Here is a 9,149-nt window from a genome sequence, read left to right as displayed (position 1 = left end):
GTTTTCTCTACTGTCCCACTTGTTTTTATCTCATATGGTTAAAAAAAGCTGTGCCCCTGTATTACATTTTTTAAATTCAGAATTATTGCCTAAGTCTTATTTTGCACATCTGAATGTCAGGGAATCTCTTTGTGAAAAGATTGTATTTACTGAGTAGATAAAGAATTAATCTGCCTAGCTGTCAAAATCTGTGTATTGATACAATTTTATAATTTGTAAGTCAGTTTTATTAAAAAGCATGTTTGAGATGTCTCAAGTTTATCAAACTTATTGACTGTGGACTATATTAATTAAAATGATTGAAAATCAAGTTTTGAGAATACTGAAGTTCCTGAAGAATTTAGTGTAAAAGAAGCTACTTAATTTATCATTGCCAAGAGGTTGTGAAACGATGACAAACTTGTTTAGTATCCCGAAACTGTGCTACGGATACAATTTATCATCATGTTTTGCCTGAAGAGCCATTGTATGACATAATTAAGAATACAAACCATATATGGATTAATCAGTTAATATAGTGAGATGTTTGACTACCTTATGCTCTCCTTAGATCAGTGATTTTTCAGATGACATCTTATTCTAAATCTCCATATATAAAATGGATTAAATTTGAGTTACTTTTTTGGTAAGGATGGAAGCTTGTTTTGCTTTTTGCAGTGACTGCAAGATACTGTCTCAGAAACCCAGCCTTTTGTTGAAAACAGTTTGAAAATCACTGGCCTAGAGAAGGGGTATGTCAAGCTTTCTTTAATATCTGAATTTTTTGATTTTTTTTTGGCATGTAATATCTATCTTAAGGGAAAAAATCCTTGTTTGATCCCACATCGTCTCTTGCTCCTATCCCCGACTTTTTTGTTCTTTTCCCCAACAAAACTTGTGGGGCTTCCCTGGTGGCTCAACTGTTAAGAATCTGCCTGCCAGTGCCTGCCAATGCAGGAGATTCAGGCTCGATCCCTGAGCCAGGAGAGCCCCTGGAGAAGGTCCAGTATTCTTGCCTGAGAAATCCCATGGACAGAGGAGCCTGGCAGGCGACAGTCCATGGGGTTGCAGAGTCAGACATGACTTAGCGACTAAACAAGAACCATCAACAAAACTTCTACACTTTCTCACCTTTACTTCACTCCTAAAACTACTCATTTGCTTCTAGCTTTGCTATTCCACAGACACTGCTTTTGTCATGATCACCAGCCACCTCCCTGGTGTTATGTTTGATGGTCACTTTACTCTCATTTTGCTCCAGTTTTCAAAAAACCGCTGATGAAGTTGACCCCTTTTTCCTCTTTCAAGTAGTCTTCTGATTCTCCTTTTTCCTTCTTGGCTTCTTTGTAGTCTTTTCTACTCTTAAGTGTTGGAATTTCTTCAGGACTAGGTTTTGAGCTCTATTCTCCTTTGTAAACTTTCTGGGTTTCCTTATTCATTTCAATGATCTTAAATACCTTCCATATGTTGGCAACTCCCATATTTTGCATCTTCAGGCCAGTCCTTTCCTCTGAGCTCCACATCTACACACCCACTTGCCTATTTGAAACCTTCTGGATATATCTTCTCGTCTGCCATCCAGAGTCACTCCAACTAGAAACCCAGGAACTACCTTTTATACCATCTTCCTTCACCATCTGTGTCCACCATCAGACACATCTGTCTGTACTTTCTCATATGCTTCAATCCATTCCACACCTCTCATTCTCTACTGCTGCCATGTCTAGCTATGTCTCCATCATTTCTCATTTCAGGAGCCTCCTAAGTCATCTTTCTGTTTCCACCCTTGCCTCATCCATTCTCCATAAGCCCATCAGAATGGTATTTTAAATAACAAATTGATTATGTATCCAGCTTACAATTCTTACATAGATTCCTATTGCACATAGAATAAAATACAAACTCCATACTATGGTTTGGGTCTGTCTGCTTCTCCAATTTTGGTTTCTGTCACTTGCTTCTCTCTTCTACTAATGTTCTAGAAGCACCTGGAGCATCTAGAAGAGACTGAACTCTTTTTTTTTTTTTTTTTTTTTCAATCTCAGGATCTTAAGTTCTCCTCTCTGGCTCTTTGCATGATTTTTCTTTTTTGTTCTTTGGTTCTTGTCTTAAAAATCATCTCCCTAATCAATACATACTCACTTTCTGCTATTTTAAATCTTATTTACTTACCTGTTCACTTGTTCATTGTCTGACTTACTAGAATTTAGGCTTCTTGATGACAGGGATCTGGTCTTTCTTCCTTGCCAGGAAACTGGTAGAGTGTCAGCACACAGTTGATGAATGCATTAACAAGTTATTGTACTAAGTAATCATCAGATTATATAGGAGGGTCCAAGATAATAGACATGTATACATACGCTTGCCCTATGCTTCTTGGTTTTAAAAGGAGATGATTAAATAGAAAGATATTATTGTATTGGTATCTAGTGTTTGAAGATCTGATATGGAAAGCAGGCTTAGACATGGGTTTGGCAGCTAGGAAACAAAACAGATTACAGGTGGAAGTTAAACTGGGAACGAACAGTGTAATAGTGGGTGTTTGGGAGCTCTATCTCACTTAAGATACTCAGCTAGAGAGCTGAATGACAGCCTGTCTGGCCAAGGGTGGTGGGATATCCTGCTTTACATTGGAAGTTGCTCTAGGGACTTCACAGGGCTTTTCTCTCTGAGATGCTTGGATTTTGTGATTATGAAGGAGTTCTTATAGGTATCTTCCTGCGTTAATCTGTGATTGTATGAGTTATTCTTTATTAAGTCACACCTTTTTGGATGTCCTCTTAAAACCTCACTATTCTCTCAGGAATAATGCAGAAACTAAAGAAGGTTCTTTTTGTTTTCTGTTTCTGTTTTGTTTGAGAAAGAAATGTTAGGTAATAAAAGGAGAATTAGAAAATATCTTCTTAAAGGATTAATCTTTTAGCATATGTTTAAAAAAAATCAGTGTGTTCTTTAGACGTTACTTTCAAAGCCTTTTCCTAAACTTATGGAAAACAGAATCAGTAGGAACACACTTCCATTTATTCAGTATCCTTAAAAGTTACCACCATGACTAGAGCTGGGATAGGGGGTCAGTTCCAAAACAACTCTGCATATTACATTTTGAACTTTACTTTTTAATAGCATCATACACCTCCCATCATATTCTTTAATATTTCCTATGGAATTTCTTGTTTGTCTTCAGTCATAAGCTAATGTGTTTGATGTGAGAAATAAAGAGAAATAATGGCTTAGCATTCTCTAAGGATTAATTGGCTGACTCCTGGAAGTCATAAAACATCTTTGGCTTGGTCTTATTGAACATAGCTTTAGGAGAGGATCAGTCTTTATTCAACTGAAGAAAAGTCACATCCCCAAAAGTTGTTTGTGTTGTCTCATGAACAATCACACAAAATTTTTCACTGTGTCACGTGACTGTATGTCACTCTGCAAAGACAAGTTCAAGAAAACCCATATTTAGTCATTTGTCATTTGAACAGTGTATGGTTTTTCACTGAAGCCATTTTCAGATGGTATGGTATATATATGCATATCTTCTTTCAAATAATGTAGAATTACATGCTAATTTGGATGTTATAGGTATGACTTGTCCATACTTTTTAATGCTACTCTGGCCATTTTTCACTTGATCAAGTAGACAACATCAAAAACCCAATGCCCTAAGTGAAGGCATACTTTATATATATATATATATATATATATATATATATATATATACACACACACACACACACACATGTTTGCTTTATGATTTTCTTTATGTTATCCATTTCTATTGATAGTTGCCCTTCTTATTTTTCTTTGCCCTTTTTGTTTCTCAAGAGCAGTGTATTAATAAATATCTAATGAAGCTTTTGCCATGTGAAGGACATTGTGTAATGTCTCCCACTTTACTTCTTTACCCTGAAGCACTTGACCTTGGTCCTATAGTTTACTGTCACAGGTAGTATGATGGCTATTGCAGGTAGAAGTCAGTTTTGCTGATATTCATAAATTCTTTCATTTTTGCCCTCTTTCTGCTATTTAATAAACTCCTTGTCTTCTTTTTTATTCTACTATGGCATTTTAAATTTATTCTTCTTTGCCTCTTGGGAATCCTTTCCACTATCGTTTTTACTGCAAAGTGCTGTATTAGTTTTCTATTGCTGCCCCAAGAAATTACCATACACTTGGTGGCACAAAGCAACATGAATTTATCTTGCAGTTCTCAAGGTCTGTAGTCTGAAATGATTCTCAGTGAGCAAAAATCAAGGTGTTGGCATAGCTGTGTTTCTTCCTGGAGGTTCTTGGGGAGAATTCATTTTCTTGCTTTTTCTAGCTTCGGGAAGCCATCTGTGTTCCTTGGCTCCTGGCTCCCTTCTTCCATCTTCAAAGGCAGTAACTGTGGTCAAGCCTTTGTCATTTGATATGATGGACTCCTCTTCTGCCTTCCTCTGCAATCTTAATTCCCCTTTGTCATTTAACAAGCAGCATGTTCACAGATTCTGAGGATAAGGCTGTCAATATCTTTGAGGGGTCATTATTATGCCCACCATGAATACTTACCTCTTTTTCTTTTGCTGTTTGCAACCCTACAACCAAGCCACTCTCCACTCTGTAGGAGGAGACGCTCCTGTTCCACTTCGTTGCTCCTCTGGTTTTTACATTTGTCCTCAGCTGCCTGGTGTCTGACTCTGAATAACTGTGTAAAATATATTTGCATATTGGGTTTTTTGTATTTAAAGCTCATTTAAACCACAATCAAATTGCTTTGCTATGTAAGTAACTTTGGAAAAATAAGTAAAAAGTCCTGACCACCTTGTTTTCTCTTTATTTAAATTGTTTGTATTGGATCTGTTTTCTTCCTTTTTTCTTTTCAAAATATCTAACTATTTTGATGCCACTACAGACACAAAGACCCTGATGTTGGGAAAGACTGAGGGCAGAAAGAGAAGGGAGCATCAGAGGATGAGATGGTTGGATGACATCACTGGATCAATGGACGTGAGTCTGAGAAAACTCCAGGAGATAGTGAAGGACAGGGAAGCCTGGTGTGCTGGAGTCCATGGGGTCGTGAAGAGTTGGAAAAAACTTAGTGACTGAACAGCAAGAAAGACATAAAAGAGCAATATAAAAACTAGGACTACTTGGAGAAAATATCTGACTTATTAATCATTTTATTTTTATTTGCCATTTTTTTTTGCCATTTTTATGATTTACTGTGAATTGTGCAAATGATTCATACTTGGTCCCTTCTCATTTTAGCTTTGATATGAGCCTATAAATTGTACTTCTGCCAGCCTTTCTGTGCTTTAAAGCATGTCCATTCTATTTTTTCCTGTTATATATAAACTAAATATTTAATTCTAGCAACATGTATTTGAGAAAAAAAACTTTTGGTTTGAAAGAATAATTACAGATGATCTTCAGTAATTAAGACTATATAGTTACCAAGCTCTTTAATTTCCAGTAGGTAAGCCATTGCCATAAGTGATAAACTTATTACTTATATGCTATTTAATGCATAATGATATTCTTAGACCCAAAGAGATGAGTGATGTAGACCTAACCATGTCCCTATCTTGATAGTTTGGATGTTGTTCTTTCTTAATATAAAAGGAATAGTGTCATTTACAATTTCTCTGGAACAAATGAGAAGACAAAACCTACATGGGAGACTTTGAACCATGATCAAGAACAAGAATCTTGACAATTCTCAGAAAGGAAGTCATTTTCTCACAATTTAAATTTACTTTTCATCACAGGAAAGACATTCGTGTGTTTCTGGACTATATCAATTCATTGAACTCTTCCTGTTCTGAATAAAATGAAGGCAAGCAGACACTAAGGTTTCTGAGTTCAGTACAAATTATTTTCCATTATAAAAGATCCCTATCACTGAGAAATATCTTCTTTATTCACGACAGTGATGAGAAAATGACATCGTATGTCTTTCAATTATATCCATTTGTTCCCTTTAAAACCCAGCTCATTAGCATTGCTGACTCTTCAGGATGATCTCTTGAATTAGGGTCAAATCAAGGAAATGAAGTAAATATGTGCACATTCTGAGCCGAAACTGAGGCAACTAGTTAGGTCATTTTTCTGTTCTCTGTGCACCAGCAGAAGCTTAGGACTTTTCATAAATCAGTTGAAATATTTGTCTCTTTATCATGGCTTTTTAACTTGTTCTGAACAAGTTCTGATTTATGAACCTAATGAAAAAATTGGAAATAACTTCTCCAGCATAACTTCTGAGTGATAATTTTGTAGAGAGATCAGTATAAAGAACACAAGAGTTTGATACAATGGACAGTGGAGACTTTGCAAGATACCATCAGTTGGTAATTTGTAACTGATGCATTTGCCAAACATTGTAGGGTATAGAGGCACACGTGAACTACAGAATCTCTAGTTTTAGTTTCCGACACATTTGTAGTAGGCCAACAAGAATTGGAAGGTTTAGGCATTTGTCTTGAAATAATGAGAGAAGTTTTTTTGCTTTCTGAATTAGTTAGAGAGTCGATACTAGAACTGCCCCAAGGCATGGACTATGAATCTAAGTGTATCCACGCCAAGTCATCTTTCATTTAAGTCTCTTTAATAAATCATCTTCCTAACTGGAGCTAGGGGTATAAAACTTCATGCCTCTGGCACAGCTCAAAAGGAGAAAAAGATCAGGAGCATGGAAGTTTTAAGAAATGTAATTTTATTTTCAACTTGGGTTTTCTGACATATAAGAGAAAAATGCTCTTTAAAAAATACCCCTACTTGGATAAAAGCAGCTGCTCCTAGATGGTGCAAAAAAATAAAATTTGAAAAGATGGAGATGGCTCAGCTTTTGTTCAGGATTCAGTGAATTTCATGGAGCAAGTGCTTGACCAAAGCTTCATGAGGACAACTTGACACTTTTCCCCATGAAGCTTGTGGGTTCTCTCTGGTCAACAATTTCATGGGAGCTTGATGAAAACTGTACATTTGGTTACTAAGCAGGTTTATAAACCATTCATAAAAGTAATGTGATTTGTTTAGGAGCAAAGCTTTGGTAGTTTCATACATTCACTCAGTAAGTGAATGCTTGTTGAATGCCTACTATATGCCCGGCAGTGGCTAGTAACCTAGCTTTATGTGTCTCTGATCCTGGGGAAATAGACATGTAAGCAGTTAAAAAATCAATATAGAGTAATGCTGTAATGAACTAAGAACAATGCATACAGAAGCATGTAAGATAAGGATCAAATCCAGATTTGAGGGGATTAGGAAACATCTAGAGGAAGGAACATCTCAGCTGAAACCTTAATTTAAAATAGGAGGCTGCTGGCAAAGGGAGGAAGAAAAAGTGTTTGAAGCAGGAGAGCTTGGTGAAATTTAGGGAGTGGGTATGCTTTAGTCACCCTTTAGAGTGAAGACTGTGGAGAACTGAAGCTACCATGGTGAGCAGAGGCCAACTTCCGAAGGGCCTTGGAGCTGTGAGGAGTTCAGGATGTATTCTTGAGTTGTTCAGTAAGTGACTAGTAATAGACAAGGATGATGGGAAGTCACTGAAAGCTATTAAGGAAAGGAGTTATTAATACATAATTAGACTTGTGTTTTAGAACACTTTTACTGGCTATAGAATAAAAAACAGATGAAGAGGACTCAAGGCTGATTTGCAGCAGCCTAGTCAGAGGCCACCAGAACCTGCAGCAGAGAGGTGGCCATTGGAATTGGGTGATATGGGCAGATTTAGGAGATTGTTATGAGGAAGAATGTCCAGATCTAGGTGATCAGTTGGGCAGGATATACATGAAAGACCAAGGGGTTCAGGGTGACTCCCAGATTTGAGCCATATTGTGCTATATGGTACCATTTACTGAGGAAGGAGGCTCACAATGATACAGAAATATAACTTCAGTTTCAGACATGTTAAGTTTTACGTACAGGTATAGAAGATAGTTACAGTAAAACTGTAGAAAAAGATATGAATGAAAGACACACATTTGGGGATCATCAGCCTCAGAGTAGAAAGGAAACACTGCATGTTCACCATGATCCAGCTGCTCATGAACATGCAGTCCTAGAGTGTGATCCTTAGAGACATTAGTTTTTTTTTTTTTTTTTTTTCTTTTTTTGAGACGTAAGTTTTTAACAAATGGATAGAGGAAGAGGAATGGGCTAAGGAGACTGAGACCAAGTGAACAGATAACAGGTACATCAAGAGAGGGTGGTGTCAAGGAAGCTAAGGAAAGAAAATATTTTGAGAAGGAAATGCTCAGCAGAGGCTATGCTGTGGTGAATTGAAGAGGAGACTTAATAATAAGGTGGTTGTCAATATCTTTCCAGCTTCCCTGGCATGGTGAGGGCAGAAATCAGTTATTAGGTGAGAAGTATGTGGATGGTGAGCATGAGGAGAAAGAGCAAGAGTGTAGAAGCTGCTTTAGGGAAGTCTGAATATGAGGAGAGTAAAACAAGATAGTAACACTTGATGGGTAAGGGATCGAGGGAAAGGTCATGTTTTTATTTTCCTGTTTTGTTTGTTTTAATGTGTGAGACCAGAGTATGTTCGAATGCAGATGAAAAGAAGTGTTTGAAAATGAAGGAAGAGGAATGAGTTTGGGGTTAGATAATTGAAAGGAAAAAAGATCCCTGAAGAGCAAAAGAAGGCAGAGTCCTAAGAACGGCTGTCCTGGGATGGGAGTGGGGCTGGGTTTAGGCAAGTGAAAGCACACTGGCAGGCTGACAGTGATGGTGGAGGTGATGGGGGCTGGAAGCTTGAGCAGCTTGGAAAATGTTGGTGATGAAAGCTGTGGGAAATGAAAGAAAGCTAGAAAAACAGAAACAAACAGATACATTGCCAGACAGTAGGCAGGACCCAGTACAAGTTGTATGCCATGAAACTATAATGATACCAATGTGATTATGTGATTTTGTTTTTCCTCTAGCAGTGCCTAAGTCCTGAGCTTTGGCAAGGGCATAGAGGACATTGTGGGTGTTTTCTAGCTGTTGTGAGTGAAATGCAATGGGACAAGGTAAATGAGATGTTTATAAGCAAGTACCTGAAGTGATATACCAGACACTTGCCTCCAAACTAAAAGAATTTTGGAAAAACTGGCTACTCCAACACCTTTTAAAGTGGAAATCTAAAAAAATGTAACCACAAGTTTAAATATCATAAAATTAAATACTTGCAAAATTGTTTCTTATGGTTTCTT

The 9,149-nt window shown here is 37.2% G+C and overlaps 1 long non-coding RNA gene across 1 annotated transcript in view; it reads left to right on the top strand.

The window, feature by feature from the left end:
* The first annotated feature begins 4,904 nt into the window (after positions 1-4,904).
* Positions 4,905-9,149, top strand: part of LOC123330751 — a 40,780-nt gene continuing 36,535 nt past the window's right edge. The window contains exon 1 of the long non-coding RNA XR_006546855.2: positions 4,905-4,962. This is a non-coding gene — a long non-coding RNA (uncharacterized LOC123330751). The remainder of the gene's footprint in view (positions 4,963-9,149) is intronic.

The sequence above is a fragment of the Bubalus bubalis genome, chromosome 20, assembly GCF_019923935.1.
Source record: "Bubalus bubalis isolate 160015118507 breed Murrah chromosome 20, NDDB_SH_1, whole genome shotgun sequence".
Classification (NCBI taxonomy): Eukaryota; Metazoa; Chordata; class Mammalia; order Artiodactyla; family Bovidae; genus Bubalus; species Bubalus bubalis.
This window is presented reverse-complemented; position numbering and strand designations above follow the sequence as displayed.